This window comes from Suncus etruscus, chromosome 12 (genome assembly GCF_024139225.1).
Source record: "Suncus etruscus isolate mSunEtr1 chromosome 12, mSunEtr1.pri.cur, whole genome shotgun sequence".
Classification (NCBI taxonomy): Eukaryota; Metazoa; Chordata; class Mammalia; order Eulipotyphla; family Soricidae; genus Suncus; species Suncus etruscus.
Genome location: NC_064859.1, coordinates 64,633,387 through 64,646,940, shown reverse-complemented (window position 1 = coordinate 64,646,940; position 13,554 = coordinate 64,633,387).

Genomic DNA, 13,554 nt, shown 5'->3' with positions numbered 1-13,554 from the left:
TGTTCCCAGGGGCCAGGTAGTCAGCTGTGGGGCGCGTGCTGAACGTGCCTGCTACAGAGCAGGCTTCCTAACTGCGGCCTCTGAGAGGCCTGGAGAGTGATGGGGAAGAGGATCTAGAAATAAGAAGAGAAAAACCACCAGGAGAGTAGCAGCCCTTGGCCGTGGGTTTGTTACCGTGTCCGTGTAGTGTAATCCTGGCTTCATTTTTTTAGATCATTATGTCAAGAATATGTAGAAAGTGGCATTCGCACACCAATCGCAGACATTTAACTACTTGGTATGTTTTCTTCTAGGTTTGTTTGTGGTGGTTTCCTTTTTAAAAAAAAAAATTATATGGTTGTACTCGCTGATGATGCAGTTTTATGCTGACCTCTTTTCACTTACTATCATACTGTCCACGTGTTCCTTGTTTTGCTGTACAATCTCTGCTAGTCCAGTGACAGTGAGGTGAAGAGGTGATGTGGGAGGCAAAACTAGATCCCAATCTGCCTCTGCCACATGCTAGCAGAGCGTCTTTTGGGTCGGGCATTCACCACCTCCAAGAGAATTCAAGTGAAGTACTTAATTTGGGGTTTCATAAATGGCCACAATTAATCCGGAGAACTCTCTTGGAGTGAGGACTATCACTGAACCCCTTTAACGGAGAAGGAAACATTAAATCACTTGTTCAAGCTGGGGACTTAAGGCCAGCCACTGCTTCTGTGTAGTCTAAAGGAACAGCCCTGGGGCCGGAGAGATAGCATGGAGGTAAGGCGTTTGCCTTTCATGCAGAAGGTTATCGGTTCAAATCCTGGAGTCCCATATGGTCCCCATTGCCTGCCAGGAGCAATTTACTGAGCATGGAGCCAGGAGTAACCCCTGAGCACTGCCGGGTGTGACCCAAAAACCACACACACCAAAAAAAAAAAAAAGGCCCGGAGAGATAGCACAGCGGCGTTTGCCTTGCAAGCAGCTGATCAGGACCAAAGGTGGTTGGTTCGAATCCTGGTGTCCCATATGGTCCCCTGTGTCTGCCAGGAGCTATTTCTGAGCAGACAGCCAGGAGTAACCGCTGAGCACCCCCGGGTGTGGCCCAAAAACAAAAAAATAAATAAATAAATAAATAAATAAATAAATAAAGGAACAGCTCTGGCAGTGGACTGTGCCTTGCACTCTTCCCCAGCCTGCTGTGAGATGATCACTTCTGGCTTGGAGTCTAGACGGAGGCTGTGCACGTGCAACACCCTGTCCAAGAGCAGGAAGAAAATGTCCTGAGGACATCCCTGTGTGCCCATGGGTGAGGTCTGGGCTGGGAACACAAATGTGAGCCAATTCCTGAACATTTAGATGCGGAGAATAAGAGAAAAAGCAGCTGGACAGAGCCCCCCCCTTCCCCCCCCCCACCGGGAGTGCCTCCCAGGCTAGACAGTGGCTGACTTCTGGAGCACAGCGGGAGCTGTCCGAAGAGACAAGCGGGAGGAATCCAGGTCCAGCCTGACACCTATGGGTCAAGTCACCCCTCAGTGACTTCTCCCCTGGAACCCAGTGCTGCAAACAGACTTTGGGGCCCTTCTTTCCACAGGGGCTCAGCTTTCTTCTCACTCCCTTCCAGCTGCTCCTTCCACCTGTCAAATTTCCAATCTTTTCCAAGGCTTGCAAAAATGTCAGTTCTTCCCTGAAAACTTTTCCAGCTCCTGGGGTTGCAGTTGAACAGACGCTCCTGAGGAACAGTGATCTTATCGGTATTGGAATTGTTTGCAATTTACCTCCCAGTGACTATAAGCTCCAGAGGTCTGGAACCCTGTCTTATCACACTTGTCAATGAAGAATCGAAGTCTTAAAACCTACTTAATGTGTATCTCAGTAACACTGCGGGCCCACAGGCTTTCTAAGGTTTTTCCTGTCTGCTGAAGTCTTTAGGAACCCCCCCAGGATAACTCCCAAACTCCCCAGGTCCTTCCGTTAGGGACTTCCAGCCTCCTAACTGCAAGGATATTTCTCTCCTCATATGCTTGGGGGAGCAGCGGTACAGAGCAATGCCTCTATTGAGGAGGAATAGCTAGCGTTACTTTAGAGATAGTGGAAAAAGGGATCTGGAACCTCAGTACAGGTCAGGAAAAGCAAGCTCTTGGACCTCCCACTAAACCTACACAATCAGCAATTCTGAGGGTGTACCTAGTGTTGATAAAACAACAGAGCCTTCGGGAGATGCACTTCAAGTTTGGGAAGCACTGGACCAGAACAGGCTGGAGAGGGCATATAGAGAAGCAAGTTCAGCAAGCAGGGGCCAGAATGAAGTCTGGGCTCTTTGAGGTGGTAGTCTCCGGCCTGTGGAGGCAGTCCCACCCCCAGAAGTCAACCACTGAACTTTTTCCTCCCCCAGCCGCATCCTCTCCACAATAGCTCTGCCACAGTCATCACCATGCCGCTGTGCCCCAAGGACTAGAAAAGGAAATAGCCTTTGGAAGGCTAAGTGCCCCAGGCACTGCAAAGGCAGAGAGGCTTTTTACCTGAATGGCGAAGGTGGCTGGGGAACGGAGCCCTTCCAGCTCCACTGAGGCACTGGTGTGGCTTCAGAGCAGAGCAAAGGGCACAGGAAGTAACATTGGAAACACGCCGCCTGCGGCATTTCGGGAAATCACTGCCTGGAACCAACACTTTGGTGTTTGCTGAAGCTGCAAATGATTGAAAGTGACTAACCTCCTTTGAGGTGTCTGACCCGGGCCTTCTCTTTAGCTAATTAGCAATTTGTCCTGTTTGAAGAATGAGTGTGGTACTAATAGGGCCTTTTGCATTGCAATGTCAATAGACACCCATGTCCACAGGAAGGTTTTTTTGTTTTTTTGTTTTTTTAAATCTTTGGGTCACACCTGGTGTTGTTCAGGCTCTGAGTTCAGGGTCATTCCTAGTGGTGCTGGGGGACCATATGGGATGCTGGGAATCAAACCTGGGTCAGCCGTGTGCAAGGCAAATGCCCTAACACTGTGCTATAGCTCAGGCCCCTAAGGTTCTATTTTAAAGATTAAGGATTACAATTTTGGGCCCGGAAAGATAGCACAGCAGCGTTTGCCTTGCAAGCAGCCGATCCAGGACCAAAGGTGGTTGGTTCGAATCCTGGTGTCCCATATGGTCCCCCGTGCCTGCCAGGAGCTATTTCTGAGCAGACAGCCAGGAGTGACCCCTGAGCACTGCCGGGTGTGGCCCAAAAACCAAAAAAAAAAAAAAAAAAAAAAAGGATTACAATTTTCTTGATTCTGCCACCCCAACCCTCACTTCCTGTGCTTTTTGTGTTGAGGGTGGTTGTTGTGTGATGGTGGGGTGTGGGATCACACACTTGAGTTGTGGAGCGTGCTGAGATCACCAGCTGGCAGGGCTGTCGTCTCACATTGTCCCTGGGGGGTGGGGGAGATAGGGAGATCGCTGGCAAAGCCTATGGTCTTACCACTTAGCTCTTCCCCCACTCCTAATCTTATTTGGTCTTTAATGTATTTCTTCTTTGATCGTGTATTAGTGAAAAATAATACCAGCCATTATTTGCCTAGAAATGTCCTTGCGCAAAGCATTTCTACATACATCTTTCTGCAGAAAGTAGATAATATATTAAGCATCCATATATACATTTTGTCCCTTTTATGGAAACAATATTTAATTAATATAAATATTTTAGTAGATGAGAAAACTTGGGAGTCAGAAGTAATATGTCCCAGTTTTATTTACTACCAAGTGGCAGATTCAGATTTATGATCTGGGACCTCTGTAATTAACATATTAGTGGCAGGGTTGAAGTGGACAGAAAATCGACATTTTGTTCTTAAGGAAAGAACAACTCATTAGTATATGGCCCTGAGACATTTATTGGTGAGTGTTAAATGTGTAGGGTATCTAGATGATGCTCTTGAATAGCTATACAAATGTTTTGTACCTTGTAACAATTTCTGTGATTTATTTTCTTTTTTTTGTTTGTTTTTGTTTTTGTTTTTGGGCCACACCCGGCGGTGCTCAGGGGTTACTCCTGGCTGTCTGCTCAGAAATAGCTCCTGGCAGGCACGGGGGACCATATGGGATGCCAGAATTCAAACCAACCACCTTTGGTCCTGGATCAGCTGCTTGAAAGGCAAACACCACTGTGCTATCTCTCCAGGCCCTTATTTCCATTTTCAAGGTGCTCATGAATTCTAAGATCCTGCCTGCGGATCCTATGTCACTGAGTTCTGAGGGCTCACAGTTGTGGTGTGGTATCCTTGAAGATTCCAGGGATTAACCTGGAAGTGTTGGGGGGGCCCTGCAGAGCCACACCTGGGATGCTTAGGGGACCATGTGATGTCAGGGATTAAACTGGGGCCAGCATCATGGAAGGCATTCACCTTAACTCTCCAGGCCTCATTTTTTGGGGGGAGGGGGCCATACCCGGGGTGCTCAGGGCTTACTCCTGGCTGTCTGCTCAGAAATAGCTCCTGGCAGGCACGGGGGACCATATGGGACACCGGGATTCGAACCAACCACCTTTGGTCCTGGATCGGCTGCTTGCAAGGCAAACACCGCTGTGCTATCTCTCCAGGCCCTCCAGGCCTCATTTTAAATTTGATTTGAATCAATTAGACTACATAATTTACAAGGAAAATGTAACAAGAAAGAGATAATAACAAAACAAAAGCAAGCTAATTTTCCAACCTGAGGAACCACACAGGGGGTAAGAAGGAAAGAAAGAAGGAAGAAAAGTGGATAACTCTGGAGTGATTACATAGTAGAAAGAAATTCTGGGCCCAGGAGAGAGTTCAGTGGCCGAGAGCATCCACCTTGTCATCACATGGCTGTGAGTCGAATGCCCAGGGCTACTGTATGTGCAAGCAGGATCCTGTATTCTCTGTACACTGTGCTCCACCCCCCCCCCCACACACACACACATCAATTTCTAGCTGCCCAGTAGCCAAGAGAATGAGCATCATAAAGGGGTGTATGTCCTGGAGAGCACCCACAAGGAAAATGTGTGCAAATACCCAGATTTCCAAAATTGTGAGCACCTGTGTGAACTTGGCAAGCCCAAGTGAGAACGATCACTGAGAGGGCACTCACAGTAGCAGCCCGAGGGTGTGTGATCGCAAGGGCGCGTGGCACAGCTGCCACTGGGTGTGTGAGTCCCCGGCCAGGCATGTGTGCGACCCGGGTCACCAACGCCATGACATCGGCAACAATGAAGGGAAGGGGAGTGGTGGTGGAGAGAAAGAAAGAAAGGCATGGAAGGGAAGGACTTGGGGTCTATGGGTCCCCAGGGGCCTGTCTGTGAAAGGAAACTTCTAAAGCAGCACAGTTCGGGCAGGGCAGAAGCATTTCCTGCCGCCTTGCCATTCACTCCCACTCACTTATCTTCCTGGCTAAATGTGGTGACGCTCCAGGAAGCCTTTGATGGTCTCTCAAGACAGGGCCTGAGAGTCACACACATAGTGCAAGTGAGGACTATTCCCCTTCGCAAAGCAGCAGCCAGTAACCACATCTTGCTCTGTGCTGAGGCAGTGTGGGAACATGAAATGAGGGCAGAGACCAGCTTGACAGAAGACTATGATGTCCAGGGGAAGAAAAATGAAGAAGAGTGAAGATAGTGAGAAATTGAGACCCGTCTAGGAAAACAGACCAAGAAACAGGACTGCAGGAATGGTAATAGCTAAGAGATGTTTGATCTGGATCTGGTTCAGTTTGGGGCGACCTTTGAGATATACCCAGAGGGGTGGGGAGCCAGGAAGCAGAACAGACAGGGGCCCCTAAGGTCACCTGATGGTGCCAATCCTGTGATCAACTTCTTGGTTCAACTTCAACACCAATTTCTTCAAGATCAGTGTTTTTGAAAAGGAACTTGTAAAACAAAACCAAAAGCAAGCAAAACAGACGTGGAGGGGAGAAGAAACCGCAGAATTATGTACAGAAAAATAAATAAAGGTGAAATGTCTAAGCTACAAAGACTAATAATCCAGTCAGCACAGCAAAGGCTCAGCAGAAAGAGAGGAACAGCCCATTTGGGCACATCTCCTGCTTCTACAGATGCTCCTGTCGCATTCCCACTCAGCCAGAGAGGGCTTATCCCATCTGACATCTGATGAAGTTGATATGAAGCCCTTCATTCTTTTTTCTTTTCTTTTTTTTTTTTTTTTGGTTTTTGGGCCACACCCAGCGGTGCTCAGGGGTTACTCCTGGCTGTCTGCTCAGAAATAGCTCCTGGCAGGCACGGGGGACCATATGGAACACCGGGATTCGAACCAACCACCTTTGGTCCTGGATCGGCTGCTTGCAAGGCAAACACCACTGTGCTATGTCTCCGGGCCCAAAGCCCTTCATTCTTAGCCCTCTCGTTTCACCACATTCTTTATTCTTTATGGTCTTTATTCTTTATGGTTGAATCCCATTTGTAGAAACTGTACAGTCCCAGGAGGACCCATTTCATGGCTGGAGAGGTGGCACAGAGTTTAAGGCACTGGCATGCAACCAATCTCAGCTTGATCCCTGGCATCACATATGATTTCCCCCAACCACTGGCAGAGAACAACCTCCTACCCCCAAGAAAACAGAAGTAAACAAAACCGAGAAATTTATCCTCAGAGTGTCCCCCACATTCTTCTCATTTAGTAATTGTGCTACTCCTCCCCCAATAAAATCACAACAAAAACCTCCTGTGGGCTGGGAGTGATAGTATATGGGGTAGGGCACTTTCCTTGCTTGCAGTCAATGTGGGTTTGATACCTGGCATCCCATAGAATCCCCCAAGGCTTCCTGGGAGTAGATTCCTGAGGTGCAGAGCCAGGAGTAACTCCTGAGCACAATGGGAAAGTGCCCTCCAAACAAAAACAAACAACAAAAAGAAAAAAAAGAAAAGAAAAAAAATAAATGGGGGCCAGAGAAATGGTACTGGTAGGGAGGGTTGTATAACATTGCAGGTGGGCTGACCAAGGTTGATCCCTACGCACCCCATATGGTTCCTGAGCACTGCCTGAGTGATCCCTGGATGTAGAGCTTGGATATAACCCCTGAGCATTGCCAGATGTGTCCCCAAAACCCTAAAAGGAAAAGGCAAAGGCAAACACCCTTTAATGTTTTCATTCAAAAACGTATTTTTCTGTAAATGGACTCCTGAGGAGGTAATATGACCATTGCATAAACTGTCACAGGAATTCCTCTTCGAAGATTACATTTATCTGAATTATAATGTTTTTCCTTGAGCGTTTTCAAACAGCAAATTTATTCTCCAACCCTTGAAGAGAAGATTTATTTTAGAAAGAAGCCAAAAATATTCTTCGGAACCGAGCCTAATGATTGAAGTGGTTTTCAAACCTCATAAGATATTTTGTATTTTATCTAAACAGGCTCCTTATAAGGCGCAAGTGCTGATCCACCTTGCTACCCGGTGCATTCCTGGTGCCCACACAGTGCCCAGGACCCAGACATTTAACATCGTTTTTTGTTAAACTGTGAACAAGCCTGACTACTGGGGCTCACACATTGATTCAAAAGTAAGTCTAGAAAGGCTTGTGAGTGAAACAACTTCATTGGGATTCATGGATTCTCATTTTTATGCTGATTAGAAACATGTCTTTAGCATGTATGCTAAGTGTTTATACCTTATGCTTCTCCTTACTAGGGCTAAGACTGGATTTAGTCTCCCAAGGCAAAACTCATTCAGTGACATTGGACAGATCCAGTAATTTTTGAAATTATTTTTCAGGCCAACCCAACCCACAAAACATCCAAACATGGTATTGTTAACAAGGACAATGCCTGGAACATAACTCACTTTTTCCTACAGGGATTTCAAGATGCTGACATTAATCTGAGCTTGCAAATGAGCTAAGGTCCACACGTTCATGCTTTGATACATTTAAATTCAGAGGATAGTTAGGCAGCTTTCGATCAGGTCAGAGAACACAGGTGTGGTGTCACTGCTCTGAGTCTCGCCAGCCCAGTGTTAATTAGCTGTGCTGCCCCCAGGAAATATTTGACACCTGCCTCTCTTGATCTTTCAGACATCTCTAGAAGGATCTCACACTCTTAAAGTCAGCTTTTCTGTTTGCTTGTTTGCTTGTTTTTATGGGCCACATCTGGAAATGCTAAGGGGCTTACACTTGCCTCTGTGCTCAGGAATCACTCTGTTGGTGCTTGGGTCAAGGGACTTACCTGGTTCCAAGGACAGAAATCAGGTCAGTCAAATGGAAGGCAAGTACTTTCTCCCCATCCTTCTCAGCTACTGAAAAAGGAATAGGGAAAGCTGACCAGAGGCAAGCAGAGATTCCAGCTGTAGCCCCTTTCCCGCAGCATGTACTGGAGAAAGAGGTTCAGGTAACTTCAAGGAAACAGGAGATGCAACAAGTCAGCCTGGGCTAAGATCAAGAAAGCAGCTGGTGGGAGCTCTGAAGTTCATAGCAAAGGAAGAGCTCCAGGGAAGGAACACAAGGCAGTTGAGGTCAAGAGCAAGGCTCCGGAAAGGTTGCCACCCTGCACGCTGTTTCTGCCTGTTCTCTCAGTCTCCACTCTCAGAGCACAAGCCCCTGAGATGCCCATTCACAGATGCCCCTGCCAGACCCAGGTATCCTGACTTCGACTTTGAGGACCTGAGACAAGTAGAGGTGCTGCGAGGTAGCACACGAGGACAGTGTGAGCAGCTGAGGTTCAGCAGATCCATCCTCGTTGCCTTCAGAGGAGCAATTCAGGGCATTGCTGAAAACTTGGGCTCATTCCTACTTCATGACCACCCACTCCTCCAGCCTTACTGCCAACCTCCTTGACAGAGACATGCTTTCCCTCCCTTCCTTCCAACCCTCCTTCCCTGTTTTCCTCCCTCCCTTCCTTCCTTCCTTCCTTCCTTGTTTGCTTGCTTCTTTCCTTCCTTCCTTCCTTCTCTCCTTCCTCTTTCGTTCTTTTTTTCCTTTTCTTCCTTCCTTCCCCTTCCTTCCTTCCTTCCTTCCTTCCTTCCTTCCTTCCTTCCTTCCTTCCTTCCTTCCTTCCTTCCTTCCTTCCTTCCTTCCTTCTTTCTTTCTTTCTTTCTATCTTACTTTCTATTTTTGTTTCTTTCTTTCTTTTTCTTTCTTTCTTTCTTTCTTTCTTTCTTTCTTTCTTTCTTTCTTTCTTTTCTTTCTTTCTCTCGGTTTTTGGGCCACACCCGGCAGTGCACAGGGGTTACTCCTGGCTGTCTGCTCAGAAATAGCTCCTGGCAGGCACAGAGGACCATATGGGACACCGGGATTCGAACCAACCACCTTAGGTCCTGGATCGGCTGCTTGCAAGGCAAACACCGCTGTGCTATCTCTCCGGGCCCCCTTTTCTTTCTTTCTTAATAACTTTTTAATTGAATCACCATGAGATACATAGTTACAAAGTTGTTCGTGATGAGTTTCAGTCATACAATGACAGAGACACTTTCTTATCTCACGCTTTTGACTAGGAGCTAACTTCAAGGCCATCCTCACCCCGACCTTACTCCAGAGCCCAGGAATGTAGATTATGGTAGAATGCAGGCCTTGCACATGTGCCACCCTGGATTGGATCCCAGCAGCACAACAATAATAAACATACTTTTTTTTCTTTTTCTTTTTCTTTTTTTTTTTTTTTTGTGGTTTTTGGGTCACACCTGGCAGTGCTCAGGAGTTACTCCTGACTCCATGCTCAGAAATTCCTCCTGGCAGGCACGGGGACCATATGGGATGTTGGGATTCAAACCGATGAGCTTCTGCATGAAAGGCAAATGCCTTACCTCCATGCTATCTCTCCAGCCCCCAAACATACTTTTTAAAAAAAATTATTTCATGGGACCGGAGAGATAGCATGGAGGTAAGACTTTTGCCTCACATGCAGAAGGTTCGTGGTTTGAACCCCAAAGTCCCATATAGTTTCCAGAGCCTGCCAGGAGTGATGTCTGAGTGTAGAGCAAGGAGTAACCGCTAAGCGCTGCCGGGTGTGACCCAAAAACCAAAAAAAAAAAAAAATCATTTCATAAGGCCAGGGGGTGGAGGTAGAAGATAGAGATATTACAGTGGGTAAGGTGCTTGCCTTGCATGCAGTTGACCAAGATTTAACCACTAGCACTGCACAGGGTCCCCCAAGACCCACCAGAAGTGAGGACTGAGCACAGAGCTAAGAGTGAGCTCTGAGTATAACCAGATAACCCCCCCAAACAGCAACTAAAAATCCTCTCATTTAATCCTTTCATGCATGTCCAACTTGAACCCCATCTTCTCCAGGAAGCCCCTTTAGCTGGGAGCAGTACCTGTTCAAGTCCAGCTTGCATCAAACTTGCATCAAAGACCAACTGTCTTTCCACACCGGGAACTGCATTGGAAGCTCACCTATTCCCGCTCCTGCCTACCAGTCTTCACCATTCCATCTACAACTGACTCCTCTCCCACCACTCACGGAGCTGGCTCAGCTATTCTCCCTGTGAATGACTTTTCTACTCTCTTCATCTTTTCCTCCATCCACTACATTCCCCATTTGCTGAGTGGTTCTTGTGCCTAGAATAGAAGGATGGTCCTAATAAACCTGGGAATACCCCCCTGCAAAGGAGGAGCAAAAGTGGGTTTCATCACTGCAAAATGTAAAGAAGGGAGTTTGGAGTTTGAAGAGCTGAAGCTGTTAAAGAAAGAAGGTTTGAGAGTGAAGGAACTTGCCCAAGCTTTACACTGCTGGTTGGTGGGACCAACCAGGACTGTGGACATACCTAAGCTCACTTGGCCAGAAGGAGTTGGAGGTTCTGAATTCTGGCGTCCCACATGGTCCGCCCCGAACCTGCCAGGAGCGATTTCTAAGCGTAGAGCCAGGAGTAACCCCTAAGCGCTGTTGGGGTGTGACCCAAAAACCAAAAAAAAAAAAAAAAAATCATTTTCATAAGGCCAGGGAGTGGAGGGCAGAGGGTAGAGATATTACAGTGGGTAAGGTGCTTGCCTTTCATGCAGCTGACCAAGAATTTAATCGTTAGCACTGCACAGGATCCCCCAAGACCCCCCAGAGTGAGGACTGAGCACAGAGCTGAGTAAGCTCTGAGTATAATCAGGTAAACCCCCCAAACATTTGTCTCCAGACTAAGGCAATGATGTTCTGGAGATTGTGAATAACTGTGAAACCCAGCTTGCTCTCAAAGCACGTGAAGACAGAGAGGCTTGAGGACTTTGCAGGACTTTCTCTCATTCCTCCCAGGCACTAGCTCTGAAACCACAACTGAGCACTGAACCACCAAGAACCACCAGTCCACTGCAGCGCGCACACACACACACACACACACACACACACACACACACACACACACAGAGAGAACTCAGCATTATTCCCTGAGATACCCTGTTGCAATCCATTTGATACATGTCTACCCCAGCAAACATGTCCCATAGTAAGCAGGAGCAAATGTTGCTAACAAGCTCAGAGCTATATAGAACAGCATTAACTTAGCTGTATTAAAATTTGTTAACAGTAAAGAAAAGTTAAGAATGAAAAGAAAAAAAATTGGCAACAGTGACTGACTGCACTGGTAACAGTACCAAGCCATCTCTCCTTCTGCACAGCACTTTATGGTCACAGAGGATCCCCTGGAGGGGGACAAATGTGTGTGTGTGTGTGTCTGTGAGTAGAATCAAAGGCTTTACAGCCCATCTTCAAGTCCTGTCATTTGTGCAAAGGATCTCAACAATCCTATCTGGTCCTGAGAATAAAAAGGCTGCTCATACCTAGATGTGGGTTGGCCTAGGATTGGCAAGCGTGTAGTATGTTGTTGGCAACTTCAACGGATTAAGGGTGTGGGGAACATTACTCAGTATAGGGGGCCCTGTTCCTAGCTTTACTTGCTTCTTCTTTTTTTCTTCCTCTTTCCATTTGTCAATTTATTGAGTTGCTTACTCCTATGTGCTAGGCACTAGAATTATAGAGAGTAAAACTTATTCCTTGTTTTAACAGAGAAAGAAGAAAGTAGATTTGAATGTGGGTGTGGGTAGGTTGAGCTGCAATGGCTGTGCTCAGTGCTTACTCCTGGCTCTATGCTCAGGGGACTCTCCTGGCAATATGTAGGAGACCATAAGGGGTTTGCAAGGCAAGCACCTTACCTCCTGTACTGACTCGCACACCCAAGTGGATCATTTTGATGCTGTGTGGCAAATGTATCAATGAGATCATTGCAAACGACCCTCAGCAGGAACTAAAACCTGCTTGGGAGGGGCCAGAGCAGAGACACAGCAGAGAATTATTGCACATAAATTGTTCACCCTGTCCTTTGTTTTATGGGTCACACATGACAGTGCTCAGAGGCTACTCCTGGCACTGTGCTCAACAATTACTCCTTGCAGGCTTAGGGGACCATATGGGATGCCGGGATCAAATCAGTGTTGGCCATGTGCAAGGCGAATGCCCAACCCATTGTACTATTGCTCCACACTCCCCCCTTTCATTTAAAATAAACATAGATTGATCATCCTCTCCACTCTATCCCTCCTGCTTGTGGTGGTTGTTGCAGTGATGGGGGCCACACATGTTGATGCATCACTAGAACCACTCAAGATGTAACAGGAATCCAATCCAGGACCCCAGGATTCTGCAGGACAAGAACTGTACCACAGAGCTACTCATGTGGACCCTGAGGGGTTTCTTTCAGTGCCCTCTTGAGGCCGAGTTCCCTTGGAGTTGGTCTAGTAAATCACCTAGAGGAGCAGAAACTGGCCTGCACAATATTCCTGCCAACACAGGCTGGAATTGCACAAGTGTCATTGGAGCCCCGTGGTCCCTGGCAGAAGCTCTGGCTCTAGAAAGCCCTCCTGTTGTGAACAGCTGCCACTTGGTGGAGAAGTGGCGAATGCATCTCCTTCCCAAGTTGACTTACCTAGCTCAGGCAAACAAGCTCCTTCCCACAGAAAAGATGAAAAGGCAGATACAGTCTTCCCAGATGCCCTCAGTACTTCATGCTTCGTCTGCGTGTCCGGGTCCTAGACTCAGACTTGCCCAGGCTCCCTCAAGTCTCGGTGTGGGAGAACTTTCTGCGGCCACAGCAGCAAAGGCAGAGCAATCACAGGCTCGTGACAGCAGCGGGGGGACTCTTGTAAATGACAGACTCTGAAGCTTGAGCTTCATTAGATTCGAGGGAATTTGCTTCTGTTAGCAATTAAAGCTCATAGTGGATTTCCTGGCAGTTTATCAGTCCGGGTGAGGGCAAACGCAGGGCTGGTAGAGATAGTGCTGCCATTCTGCTCTAAGCACTGAGAAAACTATTTAGCCTAATTGGGGGGGGGGGATTCACAGAGACAGGACATTGGGGAACTATGATATCCAGCTGAGTAGTTTGTTTTTATACGAGACACGAACATTAAAACAAGACAAAACACTTTCTTTTGCAATAGTTTTAAATGTACAGAAAAGTGGCAGAGACAATTCAGTTCCCACATACCCTGACCCAATTTCCCTTCATGCCAACATCTTGCATTATATTGCATTTGTCAAAATCAAGAAGGCAGCATTGATACATTGCTCTTAACTAAGACCTAATTCAGATCTCACTAATATATTTTTTTTAAATCTTCATTAGTTTTTTTTCTCTTCCAGGGTCCACACCAGGATACTGCTTTA